We start from the raw sequence: 25,643 nt of genomic DNA, 5'->3' as shown, positions 1-25,643 counted from the left end.
AGCGGTATGTTGGTTTTGCAAGCCTGCGAGAAAACCACGCAGTACGGATGCCATATGGATTACATACGGAGGATGCCATGCGCAAAAAACGCTGACACACCCTGCCTACGGAGGAGCTACGGACCACTATTTTCGGGACTTTTCAGCGTATTACGGCCGTAATATACGGACCGTATTTTCATACGCTGAGTGTGAAGCTGGCCTAACATGAAGTACACTATGTCACGAAAAAACAATCTCAGAATCAGCAAGATCCGTTGAAGCGTTCCAGAGTTATAACCTCATAAAGTGACAGTGGTCAGAATTGTAAAAATTGGCCCGGTCATTAAGTACCAAATTGACTCTGTCACTAAGGGGTTAAGCCCATCCACTGTGCTTTATTCCTGGTCCTGGGCACGGGGCATGTGCCATTCTCCTGCGCCTGGAGCACCACAGTCCCACAGAGGAGAACTTCAGCATCGGAGCCATTATCCCCAGTAGGGGGCGCTCCAGCAATCGGAATGGCACGCTGGCTGCTCGCGTGCCTGAGGCGGGACCGCAGCCTCCTGACCAGTGAGCAGAGCAGGTAGTTTGCGGCTTGTGTGGCCCTGTGTTCTGTTACCAGTAGCCCCCCCGCTGGGAGAAGCGGCCTGCCCGTCATTAGCAGCGCTGCTCGGCACTGGTGTGCAGCTCCTCCCCAGCTCGCACTCACAGGGCAGCCGTGTGACTCATCCTGCCGTTTCTATGGACACGCTGGCGGCCTACTCCCGCTTACTAGGCCTGATTCGGAGTAGCCCCAGGGTGACACAGAGAGGGGACCCTGCTGGTGGCCGTCAGGGTGCGGGGTCCCTGACAGCGCCGCTCTGTACAGGTGAGAAGCTGCATTGTGTGGGTGCACGTCCTGCTCCGTGTGACTGCGACTATATCGCCATAGAGGAAATTGAATCCACTTTTTGCCTTAACAAAACATTATTCCCATTATTGGCCAGAGGATGTATGAGTGTTATGGAGCGGGGTCCACATTTCCCTGCGCCAGTGGCTGTGGGGGCCCGCGTCTGCCTGCGCCAGTGGCTGTGGGGGCCCGCGTCTGCCTGCGCCAGTGGCTGTGGGGGTCCGCGTCTGCCTGCGCCAGTGGCTGTGGGGGCCCGCGTCTGCCTGCGCCAGTGGCTGTGGGGGCCCGCGTCTGCCTGCGCCAGTGGCTGTGGGGGTCCGCGTCTGCCTGCGCCAGTGGCTGTGGGGGTCCGCGTCTGCCTGCGCCAGTGGCTGTGGGGGCCCGCGTCTGCCTGCGCCAGTGGCTGTGGGGGTCCGCGTCTGCCTGCGCCAGTGGCTGTGGGGGCCCGCGTCTGCCTGCGCCAGTGGCTGTGGGGGTCCGCGTCTGCCTGCGCCAGTGGCTGTGGGGGTCCGCGTCTGCCTGCGCCAGTGGCTGTGGGGGTCCGCGTCTGCCTGTGCCAGTGGCTGTGGGGGTCCGCGTCTGCCTGCCCCAGTGGCTGTGGGGGCCCGCGTCTGCCTGCGCCAGTGGCTGTGGGGGCCCGCGTCTGCCTGCGCCAGTGGCTGTGGGGGTCCGCGTCTGCCTGCGCCAGTGGCTGTGGGGGCCCGCGTCTGCCTGCGCCAGTGGCTGTGGGGGCCCGCGTCTGCCTGCGCCAGTGGCTGTGGGGGCCCGCGTCTGCCTACGCCAGTGGCTGTGGGGGCCCGCGTCTGCCTGTGCCAGTGGCTGTGGGGGCCCGCGTCTGCCTGCGCCAGTGGCTGTGGGGGCCGTCGTACACAGTGGTATAGGCTGAAGTGACACTGGGATTGGGGGAGGCTCACTGGTTGTGTTGGAAATCTCACATCTCAATGACTACAGTCGGGATCGCCCACCCGTATGTTCTCCATCTGAGACAACCGGTCTGATTATACTAATTACTCTGATCACAGTTTGATTAGAATGTGAAGGCTAAAAAACAAAACCTTCCATCGTTTCCATTCTGTTAGTTTGTGAAAATCAAACTCCTAGACTTTAATGAGAGAGTGCAATCCTTTTAAAGGGAACCTGTCACCTCAAATTGGTGGCATATTAAAATGAGTTTTTACCGGTCAGATGGGCGGCATATCCTTGTCATTTCTCCACCCCATCTATCCCTGTTTTCCGCATTATTTTCAGGAATAAGAGTATGCGTGCGCCATGCAGTCTTCGGTGGCGCACGCGCAGTATGCTTTGCCCTACTGCGGGCAAAGCCGAAAAGCATTACTGTGTATGCACCCGCGCACTATGTGCCGGAAGTATTGCGCAAGCATACTCTTACTAAAATATTGCGGAAAACAGGGACAGACAGGGTGGAGAAATGACGAGGATACGCCGCCCATCAAATCGGTAAAAACTCATTTTAATATCCCACCTATTTGAGGTGACCGGTTTCCTTTAACAGAGGCAAATCATGCTGTTTTTTTTTTTTTTTTTTTTTAATTTCTTCAGGCAAATTGGACATGTACATGGCCTCATTGAATAACAGTGGTCTGAGTGTGATCTGATGTTTTCATGGATAACACATGGACCGAAACTACGGCCGTCTGCATGAGCACTAAGGCTAACCCATGAATCGTATTCTTCCATACTTTAGTTCCACTGGTCAGAGAAATTCTATGGTTTGTGTGTGACTTTTTCACGACTATAGATGTTAAAGGGTTTTTTGGCTTATAAACCCTGCCCATCACCTTTAAGATCATAAAAGTGGGGTTCTTGCAAAAGCTTTATATCCTCAGACGTGCTCCTGCATACCTCCTAAAAAGTGTTTACTTGTCCCACTCTGTATGTAAATTGCGTGGTCCTATTCTATGGGTGTCTCCACATTATCATCTCCATCTAGTCTAAGTGGATGTAAGTGGGTGACATCTCTCCATCATCCACATAGTACCCTTAGTTTCGTGCCTGTGCAGTGCTTCACGAGACTCGCAAGCCGAAAATCAAGCAAGCTCTCACCGCTATAGTACTGACAAACGTGGACCCTAAATGTGGTTTAGGCACCTTGTGTTGCTTAGAAGGATGAGGGCATGTGGGAGCCTTTCCATCTTTCTAGAGCATTTGTGGTCAGTAACGTGGAAGCCCCTTATATTTCAATTGACAGGTGACGAACCTGAGTGGGAACCTACAATATTTTTCTAACAATAAGACACACCTTTTTAGCCCCAAATTTGAGAGGAAAATGTTGGTGCGTCTTATAGTCTGAATGTAGTTTACCAGGCCTGGGCTAGGAGGAGGGAATGTTCCAGTGGTGTGAGGCTGTGGGCCCTGGGCTTGAAGAAAATGTCAGCGGTGAGACGAGCAGAGCCTTTACTCTGTATATTGATTTCCCGGCAGTAGGCTTTAGGAAAATGGCCACCAGAGGCGGCACATGGTCAGATTTAGATCTCGACTGGTCATTGAACCAATATTAAGCCATGTTGTGCCGATTGGAGCAGAGAGGGAGCTGTTGCTATCAGCATAAGGTTAAATGTCTGCAATCAGCTCTAGATCAATCGTGGGCGTTTTTGCATGGTGTCAGCTATGAGATATAGCCGATTTCCACTGAAAATCACATGGGTTCGGCAAGTGTGTTAACGCTATCTTTGCGCTGTATATGTACGACGGTTTGCTGGAACACACTTCACACGGGTCCGTACATGTACGCCAGAAGTCATGAAGGGGTTAAAGAAGCCTTTTTAATCTACTAAACTAAATGCACCTGCATTTTCTCTTACCCCCATGATGGCATCACGGAGAGAGGGATCCGCCCTCAGGGACAGGAAACCTACAGGTTAAAAAGGCAGTACCTCTCTCCCACATCAGTTCGGTTTCCTGTCCCTGACGGGGAACCTGCAGCTTACCTGACGTTGTGGGATGCACGGGGTCCAGCAGGGGGCCCTGCGTCGGACTGGGTGGATTCTCCCTCCCCGAAGGCCACGATCCGGGGTTGGGGGGCCCTGTGCGTGTGTAGGGGGAGAGGCAGTGAAACAGGATCCAGTCTGCCTCTGCCTCACTAACCTACATATGGCCGGTAATAGGTGACAGCTGCCGCCTGGCGACATGCCGCCGGTCCGTGGCCCAGGAGGTGGTGGCGGCGGTCACCTATAGAAAGTGCTGCAAGCTTTGGAGTCAACAGCGACTGCTCCGATGCTCCCTCCTGGAGGCCAGGCGCCGCAAGGTGATGTGCAGGCGCGTGAGCGGCCGCAAAGATTTCTGGGAAATCTGGAAGTGCGCTGGCACGGGGGTCATTTCCGGGGTGGTGCAAGGCATCTCTGGGTAAAACTGATGCCGCGTGTTCGCCGCCCTCCCGGAAATATGTCAGGCCCACCAAACGCCGATGCTCATTTATTTTCACCATGAGTGAAAAGGACTAGCCGGCAGAAGAAATTCTGCAGTCCCCTCCAAAAAAATGCCAGCAGCAACAGCGCCATCACCAGCAGCGGCGACAGCAGCAGGACGCCTCTTCCCAGCGTCACAGCTCAAGATCATAGCGCAGCAGAGGCTTCAATGGATCTGGGAGAACAACAGCGGTTCAAATTGAGGATGCAACTCCTAGGCCAGAATCGGTATCTCGGTGACCTCCGTGAATGTCCATATTCTAAATGGGGTTTATTATGTTTTCTTAGGGCAAGAAATGTGCAGCAAAAACCAGACACAGAGTATGTCCAATCTGCTCTGTAGATCGACCCGCTACGTGGGTAAAAAAGCTCTGCGCCATATGCATAGAGAATACTATATGTGAAGAGTCCCCAAGATTCGCATCTGACCTAAAGGAGTTAATCAAAACCCAAGTGGAAGATGCGTTAAACAATGTTAAAAGTCTGAAAAGGAAAAGTAAACATAAATCCAGACGCAAGTCCCCGGAGTTCAGTTCCAGTGAGGAAGATAGTGATCGGTATAGTTCAGGTAGTTCGCTCTCTTCATCTTCAGAACGGGGTCACAATTGTTTCCCTATTGAAGAAACAGATGCCTTAGTTAAAGCGGTTAGGACAACCATGGGGCTAGCAGAGACTTGGTCCAAGAAAACGGCGCAAGATCTTATGTTTAGCGGTCTAGAACAACGGAAACGAAAAGCGTTCCCATTTAATGAAAAAATTCAAGCTTTAAAAAAGGAATGGAAGAGACCAGACAAAAAAGTTCTCCTAACCCCAAAGAGGAAATACCCATTTGATGACCCAGCTTGCTCTTTCTGGGAAAAGGCGCCAAAGCTATATGTCGCCATTGCAAAAGCCTCTAAAAAATTTGCCTTGCCTTTTGAAGATATGGGGACCTTTAAGGACCCCATGGACAAGAGGGCGGAGGTATTCTTAAAGGGCTCTTGGGAGGCGGCCAGTGCAGGGTTAAAACCAGCAGTAGCCGCCACATGTACCGCCAGAGCATTAATGGTGTGGTTAGATCACCTAGACTCACAGCTAAAGGATAGATCCCCAAGAGATTCAATATTGGACTCCGTCTCAAGCATGAGGGGTGCCCGGCGTATCTAGCAAACGCCTCCATTGACTCAGTGAGACAAGCAGCAAGATCTGCCTCATTTTCAAATGCAGCTAGAAGGGCTTTGGCTCAAGTGTTGGGCTGGGAGACCTACAGACAAAAGCCAAACTATGCTCCATTCCCTGCGAAGGAGAATTTTTATTTGGTCCTACATTCCCTGCGAAGGAGAATTTTTATTTGGTCCTACCCTAGATGACATTCTTGAGAAGGCAGGGGACAAGAAAACAGCTTTTCCAGGGTTTCCCAACCAATCCTATAGACCGCCCTTTCGGAGCAGAAAATTTACGCGTAGAAGACCCCCTAAAAATCAAAAAGAAGGATGGGAGTATAAAAAATTTAAGAGGCTTCATGTTCAACAAACCTGATAACAAAAAACAGTCCCAATCAGGGCTGTGGAGTCGGTAAGCCATAGTTGCGACTCCGACTCCTGGATTTTATCAGGTTCCGACTCCGGCTCCGACTCTGACTCCTTCATAAATGGCCAATTCGTAACAATAAATTTACTGTTGTCAAATATTAACATTGTGCTTATTCAGTTTCTCACCATCATATAAGTAATCAGACCACTTAGAGCAAAACCTATATTTATTAGAATATAGCAAATAACTTTTATAAACTTTTCTAAACTCTTGTAAGTAAATATGCAATAAACACTGTTATGCAGTTAATAAGAAGAAATCTATAAATTTGTCCTCAGAAAAAGTATTGCCTCTGTCAGATCGTCCTTCATGGATGCCCTCAAATCTGATCTAGTTATTTTGAGAGCAGAGAACAACCTCTTTAAAGGGAACCTGTCACCCCGAAAATCGCGGGTGAGGTAAGCCCACCGGCATCAGGGGCTTATCTACAGCATTCTGTAATGCTGTAGATAAGCCCCCGATGTTACCTGAAAGTGGAGAAAAAGACGTTAGATTATACTCACCCAGGGGCAGTCCCGCTGCTGGTCCGTTCGGATGGGCGTCTCTGGTCCGCTGCGGCGCCTCCCATCTTCATTCCAAGACGTCCTCTTCTAATCTTCAGCCACGGTTCCGGCGCAGGCGTACTTTGTCTGCCCTGTTGAGGGCAGAACAAAGTACTGCAGTGCGCAGGCGCCGTAAAGGTCGGAGAGGCCCGGCGCCTGCGCACTGCAGTACTTTGCTCTGCCCTCAACAGGGCAGCCCCTGATGCCGGTGGGCTTACCTCACCCGCGATTTTCGGGGTGACAGGTTCCCTTTAATGTGACGCTTCTTTGACATTCTCAGGTTTTTAGTTCTGCATTCACAATCCAAATGACAATTGTTTTTCCTAAAAGCAATTGTACAAAATTATTGCAAGGTCGTACAACTGATATAGTGGTCAGTAATACTGTTATTCCTCATGTACTGATGCAAAGTTTGTTGAAAGGATAATACTTCTTCTTACAGTCTTCCTCTTCTGAGTAGCAGCAGTGAGATGCTTGGAAGACGCACACCAAACATCTAGTCTAGAGGAGGAGCTTTACTACTAAGAATTTGCAACACATTTTCACTTTCAGTTTCATACATTGTAAGTAGAGGGGTTGGGGCAGCATGAGGTTAACCAAGTATAAGATTAGATAAGGGCAGAGGAGAACAGTGACACACAAGAAGTAAGAAATGTCTCTATCTCCAGCAGAACTGCTTATCACTGTTGTTCATAGTTTGATAGAACATATGTATTTGAGTAACATTTTATAAAATTCATATGAAAGTTCAATTATGAAATATTGATACATTTTTTTTTTTAAAGCTGGAGTCGGTACATTTCTACCGACTCCAACCAAAACTAGCTCCGACTCCACGACTCCGACTCCACAGCCCTGGTCCCAATGAAGGTGTGGCCCAGGTGGGAGGGAGGTTGGCATACTTTCTTCCAGCCTAGGACAAAATATCTTGGAGTGTGTGGATACTGAGTATAATAAAGACAGAACTGAAACTTAAGTTCCATACGATGCCATATCATCATTTTGTCATAACGCCACAAAGGAAGGTCGAGGCTGAGCAACTGGGCCTTCAAAAGGAGGTACAAAGTCTTCTGACAAAAAACGTCCTGCAGGAAGTTCCATACCAGGAGAAGGGCACAGGATTCTACTCCCCTCTGTTTCTTCAAACGAAACCGGATGGAACTTACAGAACGATCATAAATCTGAAGAAACTAAACAAGTACTTAGTGACTCAGAGTTTCAAAATGGAAACAATAAAAACCTGTGTCAGAACACTTTATCTGTCTTGTTTTATGACTGTCATCGATTTAAAAGACGCATACTACCATGTGCCCATCCACTCAAATCACCAAAAATTCCTCAGAGTGGCGGTATTAATGCAAGGGGAACTAAAGCATTACCAATTCAGGGCTCTTCCTTTCAACCTAGCCATAGCCCCGAGGGTGTTTACGAAACTGATGTCAGAGGTCATGGCTCACATGAGAGCGCAAAACATACTTATAGTCCCATATCTGGACGACCTATTAATAGTTGGCGAGTCATCCCTCCATTGCAGCCAACAGTCGGACAAAGTAATGATATCCCTGACAAATCTAGGTTGGATGTTGAACCTAGCAAAGTCCAGGATTATCCCAACCCAAGTACAACAGTACCTAGGGATTATGGTAGACTCGATAAAGCAGGAATGCCTTCTTCCAGGGGAAAAGTTTCAAACATGATTCAACTGGTAACACTCACCAATATTTGTTTTTATTATTGTCTATTAATAAAAGTTATAATTTTACTGGCCTTTCTTGTGAAGTTAGTAATTTTTTGGTGTATCTATATTGCCCTTCATGGCCATAAAACTGGGATATCATTAGGTGTTATGGTAACACAATTAAACCAATCCCCGGCCGTCACTTTACGCAAGGCAATGTCTATACTGGGGTCGATGACCGCCTGTATTCCAGCGGTCCAATGGGCCCAGAGTCACACCAGAGATCTCTAGTGGGAGATCCTAGAAGCAGAATCTCGCTTATAGGGAGATTTAGAAAAGCGCTTAAAAATCTCCTCACAAACAATACATTCCCTAGCTTGATGGGTGGATCCACACAAACTAACCAGGGGTGTTCGGTGGGTGTGGCCGATATCTGTAACACTGACTACTGATGAGAGTCCCTGGGGGCGGGGGGCTCACTTACATGATCAAATTGCCCAAGGGCCCTGGTCAGAGGAAGAAAAACTAGCTTCCTAAAACATGAAAGAACTCCTGGCAGTAGAACGTGCGCTCAACCACTTTCTAGTCTTCCTCCGTTCCCACCACGTGAGGGTGCTCTCAGACAACAGGGTGGTGGTAGCATACTTGAATCACCAGGGGGGAGCGAGATCTCGAGCACTGATGGAAGTAGCAAAATCTATCCTGTTGTTAGCAGAGGCCAATCTGTCCTCACTGTCAGCCCTTCATATCAAAGGGACAGAAAATAAGACCGCAGATTTTTTAAGTCGAACATAGCTGAAACAGGGGGAGTGGGAGTTCAACCACATAGTAGAGGTTTGGGGTCTCCCCGAGATAGACTTGTTCACAGTCTAAACCGGAAGACACATGCCTTCTGTTCGATCGACCCACGGGGGGGTGGGTCCAGTAACCCTAGACGCCTTTTTGATTCCCTGGGACTTTCAGCTAGCGTATGCTTTTTCCCCAATAGCACTAATTCCTTTGGTACTGAGGAAGATTCTGGAGGACAGTGCAAGGGTAATCATGATGGCTCCTTTTTGGCCAAAAAGAGCATGGTTTCCGTGGCTGCGGATGATGTCTATAACAGACCCTTGGGTCCTCCCAGATATCCCGAACCTTCTGTGTCAGGGGCCGGTAAACCACCCACTAGTGAAAAGCTTACATATGACGGCCTGGAATTTGAGAGGGAACTTTTAACTAAGAGAGGATTCTCTTCAAATTTAGTTTCAACTTTCTTGTTACGTAGAAAACCAATATCTACTAGAGTATATGGGATGGTCTGGAGTAGATTTTTGTCAGTTTCGGGTCCCAGTTTATCGTTGGAGATCCCAATTCAGAAAGTGCTAGTTTCTTCAAAAGGCTATATTCACACTTTGCGGATTTCACTGCGGATCCGCAGCGGATTTGACCGCTGCGGATCTGCAGCAGTTTCCCATGAGTTTACAGTACAATGTAAACCTATGGGAAACAAAAAATGCAGTGCACATGCTGAGGAAAAAAACGCGCGGAAACGCTGCGGATTACATTCCGCAGCATGTCACTTCTTTTCTGCGGATTTTCACCTGCTCCAATAGAAAACTGCAGATGAAAATCCGCAGAAGAAACTGCAGTAAAAACCGCGATAAATCCGCAGTAAAAACCGCGACGGGTTTTCACTGCGGATTTGGGAATTCTGCTGCGGAAAAATCCGCAGTGGAATCTGCAAAGTGTGAACATAGCCAAAGGGGTTGGAAAAAGGCTTAGCAACAAGCACTCTTGGGGTATGTGCACACGTTGCGTTTTTTTTCCGCGTTTTTTATCGCGTTTTTTCGCTATAAAAATGCCATAAAAACGCATACATATGCATCCTATCATTTAGAATGCATTCTGCAATTTTTGTGCACATGATGCGTTTTTTTCCGCAAAAAAAACGCATCGTGGTAAAAAACACAGCATGTTAATTAATTTTGCGTTTTTTTTTCTCTCTTTTTCCCCGCTATATAATGTATTGGGAAAGCTCCGGAAAAAAGCGCTGTAAAAACATGAAAAAAAAAACGCATGCGGTTTTCTTGCAGAAAGTGTCCGGTTTTCTTCAGGAATTTTCTGCAAGAAATTCTTACGTGTGCACATACCCTTAAAGTTCAAGTGGCAGCGCTAGGGGCCCTTTACAACTGCGATTTAGCGGGGAATCGCTGGATAAAAAGACTTAAGGCCTCTGATAGATCTAGACCGGTTATCCACCACACTACACCTCCCTGGGATCTAAACCTAGTACTTTCTGCACTGACTAAAGCGCCTTTTGAACCTTTGTCACAAGCTTCTCTAAAAATAATATCCCTCAAAACCTCCCTTCTTGTGGCACTAACGTCGGCCCGCAGAAATGGTGATATGCAGGTTCTATCTGCATACCCGCCTCTGACTCAGATATTAGATGATAGAGTAGTCCTTAGGACCGGTGCATCATACCTTCCTAAAGTGGGGTCACGGTTTCATAGATCTCAGGAGATCTCTTTAGGAGACCTCTTTCTGTCCAAACCCCCACTCACAGTTGGCAGAAGGGTCCTGGAGGCAGTGGTCCCCCCCTAATATACATTCTATGAAATTCTCTCCGTGGTGCCATCATGGGGGTAAGAGAATATCGTAGTTACTTACTGATAACAGTAGTTCTCTGATCCCATAACGGCACCCGTATATTCCCTCCCTTCACGTGTGGGTGTGCACACTAAGTTTAGTTATTAATATTTAGTCACGCGGTGCCTCTGATAAGCCTAAAATGTATTTATTTTTTGTTTATATAACCATTTAAAGTTACAGCTGAAGTTCTGTTAAGGCTCTATAAACCAACTGATGCGGGAGACAGGTACCGCCTTTTTCACCTGTAGGTTTCCTGTCCCTGAGGGCGGATCCCTCTCTCCGTGGTGCCGTCATGGGATCAGAGAAATACCGTTATTGGTAAGTAACTATGATATTTCCCGGCTTTCACATAGAAGCCTTTAGATAAAAAACCCAAGACGCACAGTAGGCAGAGTTTTCTTAGTCTCATTCAGTTTGCTTGGACAGTTACATGCGTATTTTGAACATTAGAACGTGGCCTAACGCTATTTACACAGCATCAGAATGGCTTAGTAAGGCTATGTGCACACGTTGCAGATTATTTGTGGTTTTTTAGCGTTTTTGCGCTATAAAAACGCTATAAGACTGCAAATAATCTGCATACATTAAGCATCCCATCATTTATAATGGAATCCGCAATTTCTGTGCACATGATGTGCGTTTTTCCACATGAAAAACGCATTGCGGAAAAATAATGAACCTGTTCATTAATTTTGCATTTTTTTCGCGGATTTCCCACTGTCTAACACATTGGGAAATGTCTGGGAAAAACCGCGCAAAAACGCGCAGAAAAACGCATGCGGATTTCATGCGGAAATCTGGCAGAAATGTCCGTATTTCCACAGGAATTTTCTGCATGAATTCCTGAACGTGTGCACATATCCTAAACCTTTCATTGTGTCCTGACAGAGTTGGCTTTGAATCGCAGGACCCATTGGACTGACTTTCCCTATGCTGTACATGTTTTATTTATGGTACACTTACCCATTAGTTAAATGGTGGCCAAACCTGTCAGTCTTATCAGGACTGACTATAGACTTAATATGCTGATATTCTGAATTCTCCTTGAACACGTATGATTAGGATAATGCTCTGTGCATAAGAATGTACAGTACATGTACAGTATGACAAAGCCAAGAACACATCCTGCCAAAAATATTGACTCTTCAGAGCTTGCTGTCAATCTAAGTGCTGGGAGCGAATACAGCCACACTCGCTGTACTATAAGGGTATGTGCACACGTTGTGGATTCCATTGAGGATTTTTCTGCGTGGATTCTGCATAATCCGCAGGTAAAGCGACCTGCGGATTTTGTGCAGATGTTTTGCGGAATTCGTATGCGTTTTTACACCTGTGGATTCCTATAATGGAATAGATGTAAAATGCTGTGGAATCCGCACAAAGAATTGACATGCTGCGGAAAATAAACCGCTGCGTTTCTGCGCGGTATGTTCCACAGCATGTGCACTGCAGATTTGGTTTACCTTAGGTTTACATGGTACTGAACACCCCATGGAAAACTGCTGCGGATCCGCAGGGCCAAATCCGCTGTGTTCCACAGCCAAATCAGCAATGTGTGCACATAGCCTTACTACTCCTAGCACTGCAAAAAAATACATACCATGAGATACGGCCTTCCCAAAACTCTGTCTGATGACAAATGCACACTTAGCAGGATGCAGCACTCCTCTTAGCACTGCCCCTTTAACGGAAAGCGGCTGCAGGGAGAATAAAGCTATACCTGCTGATGACCTCTGTATCTGCATGAAATAGCATTTCTTGAGATGACAGGTTCCCTTTAAGCTTCCTTCTACTCTCAAGTAGGGGCTCCTTCTGATATTTTGAGCATTGTAATAGCTACATTTTTTGGGGTACATGGGGCACAAAGTCTCACACATGTGATATTTGTGGTGAATATGGTCCCAATCTTCTGGGAATAGTCGGAAAAATCATTTGTCTACTTATGATTTGATCCTCCAAATCCGCAGCATTTCCAGAACTCCCTGCAGCGGGTAAAATTCCGCATGCGTTTTCCCACAAAACACAAGCGTTTTGCAAGCGTTTTTAGCTTGCAGAATGCTTGCTTTTTCCAAGCGATTTGAAGCATCGCTCGGAAAAGTGAATGACAGGTTAGTCACACTTGTCAAGCATAGTGCATGACAAGTGTGACCAACTTTTTACTATTGATGTTGCCTATGGCCCCGATCTCCTCAGCTGCGCTCCCGGTACGTTCCGTTTGCAGGGTTGCTTTGCGCGAAGGACCTTTGTGACGTCACGGTTGCGAGACTGCGATGTCCTCCCAGGTGATTTGCGCAATGCATCCCTGGGAACGGAAGCTGCCGCGTGCACCGCTGAGAGCTGGGAGGACTCAGAAGGTAAGGATATCCCTATTTTTTTTAAATTTTAATTCTTTGTTTTTTTTTTACAGTAATATTGTACCCAGGGCCTGGAGGAGAGTCTCCTCTCCTCCAGATCCTGGGTACCATCCGCACATGAAGCGCTCACTTTACACATAATGGGCTTAGCCACATGCGTAAAGTGAGCGTTTCAATGCAATCGTATGGCGTCAGAATTGCCGTGATTCCGCAGAAATAATGAATATGCTGTGGATTTTACCGCTATACGATTCTGCAGTGGGAAGATCCGCAGCATGGGCACAGCAACTGCGGAATCCCATAGGATTGCATGGGAATGCGTTTTTAAGTATTTCCACTGCTGCAAAAAAAGCTTCAGAAACGCATAAAAAACGCAACGTAGGCACACAGCCTAAGTCGGACATGTGCGGACTGACGTTTGATTAGATAGCAGCACACTGCCCCATGTTATTCAGTAGAGCTGTTAAGATGAACAATATTTCTCTGTCTGACCTTCCGTGAGAGATAAATCGCAGTTATGCACTACTAGATGGTGGCCCGATTCTAACGCATCGGGTATTCTAGAACAGAGGTCCCCAACTCCAGTCCTCAAGGCCCACCAACATGTCATGTTTTCAGGATTTCCTTAGTCTTGCCCAGTTAATAATTGCATCACCTGTGCAATGCAAAGGAAATCCTGAAAACATGACCTGTTGGTGGGCCTTGAGGACTGGAGTTGGGGACCTCTGTTCTAGAATATGTATGTAGTTTATTTATGAAGATTTTAGAATAATACAATAAATACACAGAATTCGGCTGGCCGGGTGCGACCAATTAGCGAAGTGTGGTTCAAATCCCGCACCAATTTGCTGCTGGAGTGCGCCTGTCGCTGATTGTTCGCGGCTGGCCACGTAGTATATACAGTTATATGAAAAAGTTTGGGCACCCCTTTGGCTGTTGCAAAAAAAACAATTTTTATAAAACATTAAGCTTAAGATTAATAGGGGTGCCCAAACTTTTTCATATTACTGTAGCATAACCACGTAGTATATAGCACAGCCACGTAGTATATAGCAGCCCACATAGCATATAACATAGCCCACATAGTGTATAACACAGCCCACGTAGTATGTAGCAGAGCCCACGTAGTATGTAGCAGAGCCCACGTAGTGTGTAGCAGAGCCCACGTAGTGTGTAGCAGAGCCCACGTAGTGTGTAGCAGAGCCCACGTAGTGTGTAGCAGAGCCCACGTAGTGTGTAGCAGAGCCCACGTAGTGTGTAGCAGAGCCCACGTAGTGTGTAGCAGAGCCCACGTAGTGTGTAGCAGAGCCCACGTAGTGTGTAGCAGAGCCCACGTAGTGTGTAGCAGAGCCCACGTAGTGTGTAGCAGAGCCCACGTAGTGTGTAGCAGAGCCCACGTAGTGTGTAGCAGAGCCCACGTAGTGTGTAGCAGAGCCCACGTAGTGTGTAGCAGAGCCCACGTAGTGTGTAGCAGAGCCCACGTAGTGTGTAGCAGAGCCCACGTAGTGTGTAGCAGAGCCCACGTAGTGTGTAGCAGAGCCCACGTAGTGTGTAGCAGAGCCCACGTAGTGTGTAGCAGAGCCCACGTAGTGTGTAGCAGAGCCCACGTAGTGTGTAGCAGAGCCCACGTAGTGTGTAGCACAGCCCACGTAGTGTGTAGCACAGCCCAGGTAGTCCCACATAGTATATAGCACAGCTACGTAGTATACGCAGGAATGATCATAATCAGTACTTGGCGTAATATAAACGCATGATCGCAGTAATGATGATAATCAATACTTGGCGCAATATAAATGCATGATCGCAGTAAGGCTGGAGTCTCACACAATGTATAAAAAATCTGTCCGGTTTTGTCTGCCGAGAATCGCACAAATGTTTTCTATGGTGAACCGTATGTCATCGGTGTGCAATGCCAGGATGCGTTTTTTTTTTCTCAAAAAAGTATCCGTGTGTAGTGTTGAGCGATACCTTCCGATTTCCAAAAATATCTGATATCGCCGATACCGATACCAATGCAAGTCAATGGAACCAAAATATCGGCATTAAAATAAACCCTTTCTTTCCTTCTACATGAAGGAAAACAACTAAGAATAATGTAGGATGTATTGGGGGAGGTGGAGGAGACATTAAAGGCATAGAGGTTTAGCCCAATCAAATGGAATAGCAGGAATTAAATTTTTTTTTAAGACGTTCGGAGTTACAAAGCTATTCTTCATATTCTTTTTATTCAACTATTATTCTTCTTCATAATCAACTTCTTCATCTTCTTCTTCTTCATCATATTCTTATTTGTGACAGCCAGGCCTTCCTGTAGTTATCTATGAAAGTTTGAAGATTGCACCTTCTGTTCTGCCTGTCACAAAAGATTTACAATAGGATTTGTCCGCGTTCAGTTTGGCCTGCAGCAGCAGGTTTTTTCCAGGGGCACCACAGGAGGAACGGACTCACCCCCATACACTGCTTAGTCTTCTTCTGCTTATAATTGAGATAATATTTTTTGCTCTGATTTTTAGTCTTATGCTTAATGTTCCTTCTTTTTGTTCGGCATCTTCTTGTTCTTCTGCTTCTCGGTCTTCAGGGTCGTCATCTTTAGGGTCTTGAACTTTGAAATGTAGTTGAAGGTGCAAGAGCAAAAGACACTAGCGAGAACCAGCTGACGGTACTGGAACCCGGATGGCTAGCCGAAGGTACAAGAGCCAATGGAACAACCGAGGACCAGCTGACATTACTGGAACCCGGTTACTAAGCAGGAGGTACCCGTACCAGAAAGCACTACCAAGGACCGCCTGACGTTGGCGGAACTCGGATACCCAGAAGGAGGCACCTAAGCCAAAGGCTCTGCCCGGAACCAGCTGACGGTACTGGAATCAGTATGGGGAGCAGAAGGTACAAGAGCAAAAGACCCTGCCGAGAACCAGCTGACTGTACTGGAACCCGGATGGCTAGCTGACGGTACAAGAGCCAATGGTACTACCGAGGACCAGCTGACGGTACTGGAACCCAGTTACTAAGCAGGAGGTACCCGTGCCAGAAAGCACTACCAAGGACCACCTGACGTTGGTGGAACTCGGATACCCAGAAGGAGGCACCTAAGCCAAAGGCTCTGCCCGGAACCAGCTGACTGTACTGGAACCAGGATGGGCAGGAGGGACTACCCTTGACACAGACACTTCTGAGCAGCAACTGGCGGTGTTGGAGCCCAGGGAATCCAGGAGAAGCAGAGTATAGGCTGAGGCCTAATTGGAACCAGTTGAAAGGGAACCTTTAACCCACAAAGGTGTTTGTAACTAAAAGAGCCTCCTTGTGCGGCACTAATGCTGCACAAGGAAAAGGCCTCTTTTCATTATGCTCCTTGTACACGCTGAAGTTAACACTTATAAAATGTGTCCCCTCATACCCTGAAACCGTCCCGGAGGCGGGACTTTCCTTCTTAATGAGACGCATCACAGCTGTCATTCACACCCCCTTGGTGCCATGCACCGCCTCCTCAGCATTGTTTGAATCTGTCCCGGAGCCTGCGCTTTTATGTTATCCCTTGGCCATGCGCAGTTAGCGCTGCCCGTCTTCAGACATCATTTGTTGTCAGGCTGGCTTCTGATTTATTCACACTGGGGGCCTGGGATTCATGGGTATCCGCAGTGCATATCTTCACCTCTCACTCATCTCCTTCCGCCATCTTCAGACTGTGCCGCACCAGCTGATCCCAAATTGCATGCCACGGCCGTGACGCGGCACAGTCAGAAGAAGGCGGAAGGAGATGAGTGAGAGGCGAGGATATGCACTGCGCATGCCCATGAATCACAGCCCGCAGTGTCAATAAATCTGAAGACACTGCGGGGCGTGATCTCGGGTAGGGTGGCCACACTTGGGCAGCCAGCCTGACAACAAATGATGTCTGAAGACGGGCAGCGCTAACTGCGCAGGGCCAAGGGACAACATAACAGCGCAGGCTCCGGGACAGATTCAAACAATGCTGAGGAGGCGGCGCATGGTGCCAAGGGGGTGTGAATGACAACTGTGCTGCGTCTCATTAAGAAGGAAAGTACAGCCTTCGGGACGGTTTCAGGGTATGAGGGGACACATTTTATAAGTGTTAACTTCAGCGTGTGCAAGGAGCATAATGAAAAGAGGAACCTTTTTCTTGTGCAGCATTAGTGCCGCACAAGGTGGCTCTTTCAGATACAAACGTCTGGGGGGAGGGGACAGGTTCCCTTTAATTTCAGTTGTAGTGTCAGCGTGGCGGTCACGGGACACATTGCTGGCTACACAGCAGGTGAACAGCTGGCGTTACTGAACCCCACTAACACAGGAGCGAGTGTTTTTCTCTGTGCAGCCTGCACTTCCGAGCACCAACTAGCGGTATTGGAGCCCAGGGAATCTAGGAGGAAAAGAGTGTAGGCCGAGGCCTGCACTGGAGGCAGTTTAATATCTGTTGTGTCTGCGTGGCGGTCGCAGGACACGTTGCCGGCTACACAGCAGGGGAACAGCTGGCGTTACTGAACCCCACTGACACATGAGCAAGTGTTTTTCCCTGTGCAGCCAGCACTTCCGAGCACCAACTGGTGGTGTTAGAGCCCAGGGAATGCAGGAGAAGCAGAGTGTAGGCCGAGGCCTAATTGTAGCAAGTTGAAAGGGAACCTTTCAGGCGTTTGAAACTGAAAGAGCCACCTTGTGCAGCAATAATGCTGCACAAGGAAAAGGTGGCTCTTTTAATTATGCTCCTTGCAAACGCAGAACTAAACACTTCTAAAATGTGTCCACTGATATCGTGAAACCGTCCCGGAGGTGGGACTTTCCTTCGTAATGACACGCAGCACAGCCGTCATTCCTACCCCCTTGGCGCAGGGCGGCGCTTCCTCAGCGTTGTTTGAATCTGTCCCGGAGCCTGCGCTGTTATGTTCAACCTTGGCCATGTGCAGTTAGCGCTGCCCATCTTCTGACATTTGGTGTCAGGTGGGACTGCGCCTGTGCGGCCGCGCAGCCCGAGATCCCGCCTCGCAGTGTCTTCTGATTTAATCACACTGCGAGCCTGGGGTTCATGGGCATGCGCAGTGCATATCTTCGCCTCTCACTCACCTCCTTCCGGCTTCTTCAGATTGTGCGGCGTCACAGCCGTGGCATGCTATTAGGGATCAGCTGACGGCGCACAGTCTGAAGAAGGCGGAAGGAGATGAGTGAGAGCCTGAGGTGAAGATATGCACTGTGCATGCCCATGAATCCCAGGCCCGCAGCGTGATTAAATCAGAAGACACTGCGAGGCGGGATCTCGGGCAGCGCGGCCGCACAGGCACAGTCCACCTGACACCAAATGATGTCAGAAGTCGGGCAGTGCTAACTGCGCATGGCCAAGGTTGAACAGCACAGGCTACGGGACAGATTCAAACATCGCTGAGGAGGTGGCGCCAAAGGGGTAGGAATGACGTCTGCGTTGCGTCTCATTAGGAAGAAAAGTTCCGGTTTCACGGTGTGAGGGGACTCATTTTATAAGTGTTAAGTTCAGCGTGTGCAAGGAGCATAACTAAAAGAGCCACCTTTTCCTTGTGCAGCGTTACTGCTGCACAAGGTGGCTCTTTCAGATACAAACGTCTGGGGGAGGGGAGAGGTTCCCTTTAATTTCAGTTGTAGTGTCAGCATGGCGGTTGCAGGACACATTGCCGGATACACAGCCGGGGATCAGCTGACGTTACTGAAACCCAGTAACACTGGGTCATGTGTTTTGATTGTGCAGACGGCACTTCTGAGCAGCAACTGGCAGTGTTGGAGCCCAGTTCGGTGGTAGAAACATGAATTCAACAGGAGACCTGGATACTGTAGCCAACCAATTTTTTAATCTGGAAGAGGAGTTGCAAATTCCTGCGAGATCCAGACCTTGTTCATATTCAGAAAAGTAAGCCGGTCAACGTTATCGGAGGATAGTCGTATGCGACGGTCTGTTAGTACACCACCTGCAGCACTAAAGACGCGTTCCGATAATACACTAGCAGCAGGGCAAGCCAGCACCTCCAATGCATACTGGCTAAGCTCTGGCCATGTATCCAGCTTGGAGACCCAAAACTTGAAGGGGGAAGAGCCGTCTGGGAGTACACTGAGAGGGCAAGCCATGTAGTCTGTCACCATCTGACGGAAATGTTGCCTCCGGCTGACTGGAGCCGTCTGTGATGGTGTAGACATTTATGGCGGGCGCACAAGTTTGCCACAGTTGGGCCATACTGGTCTTGCCTTGTGCTGAGGCACTGCTTCTGCTCCCTGTTTGTGCTGACCTTCCTCCGCTGCCTCGACGCACTGAGCTGCTTTGTAAAGCACTAGCAGCACTGCTCTCAGTTGGACAGGAGAAGATGATGGAATGCACCAGTGTGTCTATGTACTCCCGCATTTTACGCTCCCGTTTCGACGGTGTTATGAGGGTTTGTAAGTTGTCCCAGTAGCTCGGATCTAGGAGGGTGTACACCCAATAATCGGCCGTGTTGAGAATGTGGGCGATGCGACGGTCATTTTTCAGGCACTGCAGCATGAAATCAACCATGTGCTGCAGACTGCCAACAGGCCAAGAAACGCTGTCCCCTGCTTGAGGCGTGATCTCTGCCTGCTCTGCATCACCCCACCCTCGCTCTACACACTGACTACTTGAGAATTGTGTAACTCCCTCCTCTGGATCGATGTCTTCCTCCTCCATTGACTCCTCCTCCTCATCCTCCTCACAGTGTCCCCTGCCTAGGCCTTTGTGAGGAACCACGTTGCGCTGACTGTCCAGAAGCAGATGGAATTGGTGACTCCTCATCCTCCACCTCTTTCACAACATCATCCCATAGCGCTTGCAGTGTTCTTTCAAGCAGGCAGATAAGGGGGACAGTCATGCTGACTAGTGCATCATCTGCACTCGCCATCCGCGTGGAATCATCGAAGGCACGCAAAACCTGGCAGACGTCCTTCATAGTGGCCCACTCAGTGGTTGTGAAGTCTGAACGGCGCGCAGTGCGACTTCTTTGCGCCTGATGCAGCTGGTACTCCATTACTGCTTGCTGCTGCTCACACAACCGCCCCAACATAAGTAACGTGGAATTCCACCTGGTGGGTAGGTCACATATGATGCGATGTTCCGGAAGGTGAAATCGGCGCTGCAGAGCTGCAATGCGCGATCTTGCCATACTGGAATGCTGCAAGTGAGCACACTCTAGGCGGACCTTGTGCAGCAGTGCATCAAGATCCGGATAGTCCCTCAAAAAACTCTGCATGACCAATTTGAGCACATGTGCCAGACATGGGATGTGAGTGGGGTTGCCAAAGGGCCAGAGATGCCACCAAATTTCGGCCATTGTCACACACTACCATGCCTGGCTGGAGATTCGCTGGCACAAACCACACGTCGCTCTCCTGCTTGATGGCATTCCAGAGCTCCTGCGCTGTGTGGCTTTGATTCCCCAAAGAAATTAATTTCAATACGGCCTATTGACGTTTGGCCACGGCTGTGCTCATATCGGTCTTAACAGGTAAATGTTCACGGGTCCATGTGGAGGTGGACTGTGACGGCTCCTGCAGCGATGATTCTGAGGAACTGGAGTGTGAGGCAATGTGTACAGACTGGATTCCTGCAATCGTTGGAGGTGGCAGAACACGTCCTGCACCACTCGCACGATCTGTACCCGGCTCCACAACATTAACCCAATGGGCAGTGAGGGAAAGGTATCACCCCTGTCCATGGTAACTGGTCCACGCATCGGTGGTGAGGTGGACTTTGCTACTGACGGCGTTCAGTAGCGCATGTTTTATGTGTCCCTCCACATGCTTTTGCAGGGCAGGGACGGCTTGCCTGCTGAAATAAAAGCGGCTGGGCACACTGTAGTGTGGGACTGCCAATGCCATCAAGTTATGGAAGGTGTCAGTCTCCACCAGCCTGAATGACAGCATTTCAAGGGACAGTAGTTTTGCAATGCCAGCATTCAGAGCCTGTGCTCGGGGGTGGTTTGCCGCGAATGGCCGCCTTTTCTCCCATGCCTGTGCTACCGATTGCTGTTGAGTGGGCTGGGAGTGTGAGGATGACTGGGAACGTGGTGATGTGGGTGGAATTACACTGGGTCTCTGGACAACAGTGCCAGAGGTACTTCCATGGCGATCCTGTGAGGAAGCCGAACCAGCTGTGTGTGAGCTGGAGGAAGAGGCAACAACACGAGCTGAAGAGGTGGTAGGTGCTGCTGTAGGGTGGCCTAGGTCTTCAGTGTGTTTTTGTAACTCCACCACGTGCTTGGTCCGCACATGTTTCCACATACAGTGGGGCAAAAAAGTATTTAGTCAGTCAGCAATAGTGCAAGTTCCACCACTTAAAAAGATGAGAGGCGTCTGTAATTTACATCATAGGTAGACCTCAACTATGGGAGACAAACTGAGAAAAAAAAATCCAGAAAATCACATTGTCTGTTTTTTTTATCATTTTTTTTGCATATTATGGTGGAAAATAAGTATTTGGTCAGAAACAAACAATCAAGATTTCTGGCTCTCACAGACCTGTAACTTCTTCTTTAAGAGTCTCCTCTTTCCTCCACTCATTACCTGTAGTAATGGCACCTGTTTAAACTTGTTATCAGTATAAAAAGACACCTGTGCACACCCTCAAACAGTCTGACTCCAAACTCCACTATGGTGAAGACCAAAGAGCTGTCAAAGGACACCAGAAACAAAATTGTAGCCCTGCACCAGGCTGGGAAGACTGAATCTGCAATAGCCAACCAGCTTGGAGTGAAGAAATCAACAGTGGGAGCAATAATTAGAAAATGGAAGACATACATGACCACTGATAATCTCCCTCGATCTGGGGCTCCACGCAAAATCCCACCCCGTGAGGTCAGAATGATCACAAGAACGGTGAGCAAAAATCCCAGAACCACGCGGGGGGACCTAGTGAATGAACTGCAGAGAGCTGGGACCAATGTAACAAGGCCTACCATAAGTAACACACTACGCCACCATGGACTCAGATCCTGCAGTGCCAGACGTGTCCCACTGCTTAAGCCAGTACATGTCCGGGCCCGTCTGAAGTTTGCTAGAGAGCATTTGGATGATCCAGAGGAGTTTTGGGAGAATGTCCTATGGTCTGATGAAACCAAACTGGAACTGTTTGGTAGAAACACAACTTGTCGTGTTTGGAGGAAAAAGAATACTGAGTTGCATCCATCAAACACCATACCTACTGTAAAGCATGGTGGTGGAAACCTCATGCTTTGGGGCCGTTTCTCTGCAAAGGGGCCAGGACGACTGATCCGGGTACATGAAAGAATGAATGGGGCCATGTATCGTGAGATTTTGAGTGCAAACCTCCTTCCATCAGCAAGGGCATTGAAGATGAAACGTGGCTGGGTCTTTCAACATGACAATGATCCAAAGCACACCCCCAGGGCAACGAAGGAGTGGCTTCGTAAGAAGCATTTCAAGGTCCTGGAGTGGCCTAGCCAGTCTCCAGATCTCAACCCTATAGAAAACCTTTGGAGGGAGTTGAAAGTCCGTGTTGCCAAGCGAAAAGCCAAAAACATCACTGCTCTAGAGGAGATCTGCATGGAGGAATGGGCCAACATACCAACAACAGTGTGTGGCAACCTTGTGAAGACTTACAGAAAACGTTTGACCTCTGTCATTGCCAACAAAGGATATATTACAAAGTATTGAGATGAAATTTTGTTTCTGACCAAATACTTATTTTCCACCATAATATGCAAATAAAATGTTAAAAAAACAGACAATGTGATTTTCTGGATTTTTTTTTCTCAGTTTGTCTCCCATAGTTGAGGTCTACCTATGATGTAAATTACAGACGCCTCTCATCTTTTTAAGTGGTGGAACTTGCACTATTGCTGACTGACTAAATACTTTTTTGCCCCACTGTATGTGTGGTATTGAGGTTGCTGACACTTTTCCTTCTTTTGACTTTCTCATGACACACCTTGCATTTGACTAAGCAAATGTCATCTGCAACTGTCAAAAAAGGACCAGGCACTGCAAGTCTTGGGAGCGCCCGTTTTGGCTTTTGGAAGAGCCATGCTCCGAATGGGTGCCGAAGTGAAGGCTACAGGCACCGCAGTCTTCCCCCTCCCTCTTTGGGCCATTCGGGGAATCTCTTCCTCAAAGCTGCTCTCTCCACCTTCCTGTACCTCACGCCACGATGGGTCAAGGACCTCATCATCTACACTACCCTCTTCCACCAACTGCTTCTCCTGGGTAGTCTCGGCAGCACAGTATGCACCAGAAAGTGGCACCTGAGTCTCATCATCAGATGCGTACTGAGGTGTGCTGACCGAAGGCACTGGCCCACCCACCTCTTCAGATTCAGAGAGACAAAGCTGTTGGGCATCACTGCATACTGCCTCTTTTTCCATTTCTTGAATGCTGCTTGGCTGGCCCCCTCTTTCCAAGCCAAGAGATTCAGAGAACAGAAGTAGAGATGGCTCCTGTCCTGGGCTCTCTGACTACCTGGGCAATTTGGCAGGTGGTGAAGAGACAGATGGGTGCTCTCCAGTGCTCTTTGCCTGAGAGGATGTGGCACTAATTGAAGTCGATGCGTTAGCTGCCATCCATTTGACAACGGCTTCAATTTGTTCTTCCTGCAGCAGCGGGGTACGGCAATCTCCTACAAAGCTGCACATGAAGGACTGTTCCCTGCTGAAACTGGGTGATGATGTCACCGGCGCCCGAAGCAGGCACAGAATCCCCACGTCCTCTCCCTGCTCCACGCCCACGCGCCTTACTCCCTGCCTTCTTCATCTTGGTAGACTGATAAAGATAAGCTGAAAAGTACTAAGGGCTTAGTGTGCTTATTCCTGAACAGCTCCTCCTAACAGGTATAAGAAACACTAATTTTCTAAAGTGTGGACTAGACTTTTATATGGTGAACTTTATTATTTATTTATTTTTTTGCAGAACAGACTACAGAGTGAGCTGCACTCACACACAGACCGATACAGACTGAGGGAAAGCCACTAATAGGATAAATTTGAAAAAATGTGCAGCAGGCTGCACTAATTGAGAAACGGACAATGGAACGGTATGAGGCAGTGACACACCCTGAGCTGACTACAACCGGCTGTGGCAGTAGAACAGACTACAGAGCAAGCTGCACTCACACACAGACCGTGCAGACAGCCGTAAACGGCGCTGCAAGGCCAAAACAAGCTCCTCTATGTAATCCTATATAGTGTTTTTCCACAATCTAGCAAGATACAGAGGGAAAGCCACTAATAGGATTCATTTGAAAAAAATGTGCAGCAGGCTGCACTAATTGCAAATAAGGACAATGGATTGAACAGTATGAGGCAGTGGCTGCGGACAGACTACAGAGTGAGCTGCACTCACACACAGAGCTGCAAGGCAAAACAGCGCTGCAAGGCAAAAACAAGGTTCTTACACCGCGGTTGCTAAATTAGCCTGGGTAAAGCACAATGAAGCAAATCGCTATCTCTAAACTGGCCCTCAGTCAGAACACAGCGTCCTGTCCCTAACTGAATTCACAGTAGAGTGAGCTTAAAATGATGGTGGCGGCGACTTTTCTAGTGCATCATGACATCATTTCAGCAGTCAAACACAGCCATGCCAGTAGTTACATGCATACCATGCAGAACAGGATGTGCCCACACTTCTAATCATTCCTCATTGGCTGAATTAAATGAAACTGGCTCTTTGAATTATGGGAACTTCCGATTCCGGTATCCAATATACTGAAAGTATCGGAACTCGGTATCGGAATTCCGATACCGCAAATATCGGCCGATACCCGATACTTGCGGTATCGGAATGTTCAACACTATCCGTGTGTCTTCTGTATGTCATCCGTATGGTGAGATTTTCTCACACACTTGCAAAATGAGCAAATAATGGCTGATCGAATTTCCTGTCACCTGCCCAATGCCTGAGAATTTCTCGCAAGTCACACGCATGTTCTGTGTGCTGCGCGGTTTTTTTATTTTTTTTCTCGCACCCATAGACTTGCATTGGCGTTTTTCAGCTGAGATACGCGGACAATCGCAGCATGCTGCGATTTCACTCTCAAGTATAATACGGACGAGAAAAAAACGGATGATGGGAGCTGCCCCATAGATGAAAATTGGTCCGAGTGCTATGCGATTTTTTTTTTTTTTTTTTTTTTTTTTTTTTTTTTTATCGCTTAGCACTCGTTTGTATTACGCTGTAGTGTGACCCCGGCCTAATAATGATAATCAATACTTGGTGGAATATAAGCTCATGGGTGACCAGAAAATTGCCCACATGGAAAATTGCCAATTGCAGCATCACAAAGTTTCAGATCTATATTTGAGGTGCAAGGGGAGGAAGTTCACATGATATGTGACATGCCCACAGAAAATTGCCCACAGACTCAATTATAGGTTAAATGCTCTGCAGGACAGGGGGATAGTATGCAGACGTAGGTAAAATGCTCTGCAAGGTAGAAGAATAATATATAATTATAGGTGAGATGCTCTGCAGAACATAGAATAGAATTATAGGTACTACTCTGTCCTCCTTCTCCTGGACCTGTCTTCTTCCTTCGACGCTGTCGACCATTCCCTCCTTCTACAGATTCTCTCATCCCTT

General features: G+C 48.2%; 1 protein-coding gene across 1 annotated transcript in view; it reads left to right on the top strand.

Annotated features, from left to right (window-relative positions):
- Window positions 1-551: 551 nt before the first annotated feature.
- Window positions 552-25,643, top strand: part of SAMD8 (sterile alpha motif domain containing 8) — a 124,303-nt gene continuing 99,211 nt past the window's right edge. Inside the window, exon 1 of the mRNA XM_069753021.1 lies at window positions 552-850. The gene's annotated coding sequence lies outside the window, so the exon portion shown is untranslated. The remainder of the gene's footprint in view (window positions 851-25,643) is intronic.

Source organism: Ranitomeya imitator, chromosome 2, assembly GCF_032444005.1.
Source record: "Ranitomeya imitator isolate aRanImi1 chromosome 2, aRanImi1.pri, whole genome shotgun sequence".
Lineage (NCBI taxonomy): Eukaryota > Metazoa > Chordata > Amphibia > Anura > Dendrobatidae > Ranitomeya > Ranitomeya imitator.
Note: the sequence above shows the minus strand (reverse complement) of the source record. Positions and strands in the feature narration are given on the sequence as shown.